This window comes from Brassica oleracea, chromosome C5 (assembly GCF_000695525.1).
Source record: "Brassica oleracea var. oleracea cultivar TO1000 chromosome C5, BOL, whole genome shotgun sequence".
Taxonomy (NCBI): Eukaryota; Viridiplantae; Streptophyta; class Magnoliopsida; order Brassicales; family Brassicaceae; genus Brassica; species Brassica oleracea.
Genome location: NC_027752.1, coordinates 31,151,322 through 31,152,446, shown reverse-complemented (window position 1 = coordinate 31,152,446; position 1,125 = coordinate 31,151,322).

Below are 1,125 nucleotides of genomic sequence, written 5' to 3'. Positions count from 1 at the left end.
TATAAATATATACATATCTTCACGTATTACTTTAATTTTACAAAAAAGACTACATTTGAGAAGTTTCAGAATAAAGTCCGTATAAACTAAGAAAATTATATTATTTACTGTACATATACATTTAAAAATTTAAAAATCAAAATTTAAACCCTTTTCTTTACACTATTTTAACCGTAGCTTAACAACTACAAAAGTTCGATTATCTTTGATCATTTTTACGCTAGAGGTCAATCAAATCTGTACCAATATAAGATTAAAAAAAATAACAACGAAATGAATACTATGGCCATTGTTAGATCTACCTAATCAACATGTATAACTTTCGATCCTCCTTTCGTAGACAATTATAGACAACATGACAAAATTAACTTTTATCAAAAAACAAACAATACAATTACATGCACAAAACAACACAATGCATCGACAACTTACCCAGCCCTGCGCTTGCGCGGGGGCTAAACAACTAAGAAAAGAACTGAAGGTTTAGGAACTTCAGCTCTGATACCAAAATGTAGTAGGCAGAGATCCAGACTACTCAAAGGCTTGACTGAGGTTCAAGAGTTCGGACTGGACAGGTCGAACGGATGGCCACGGGAGCGGTTAGACGAGTGCGATGGGTGGGAGGAGAATTCGGCCGGTTTGTACCTGAAACAAAAGGGAGTGATTTTTATGAGTTTTATGGATTAAAATGAAGAACAGAGAGTATATTAACTGAGAAATAAAGAACAGAAACAAATATGAATTTTTATGGGTTTTTATTTCTAGTGGCCGATTCTGAAATAATAGATGCAATGAAACAAATAAACAAGAGAAGGATAGAGATGGTTGATGGATTCAAGTTGCTGGACGTGTGTCTCTCTCAACAAGAACAGGGGATGGTTTGAAGGATAGATATGGATCCGGTTCTTGCTGGACGTATGTCTCTCTCAAGATCGGACAGGGGATGAACTGGATCGAAGGACTCCACAAAGAACAATGGATCGGTTCTTTGATATGTCAGGCGGCTGCTCTCAATGGTTTCACACAACTGAAAGACTTAGGGTTTCTTTGCTAAGGCAAAACAATATCATAAAAAGACTTGGCCGAAAATTTGGCAAATACAAGGGTTTAAATAGTTGTTCCTTA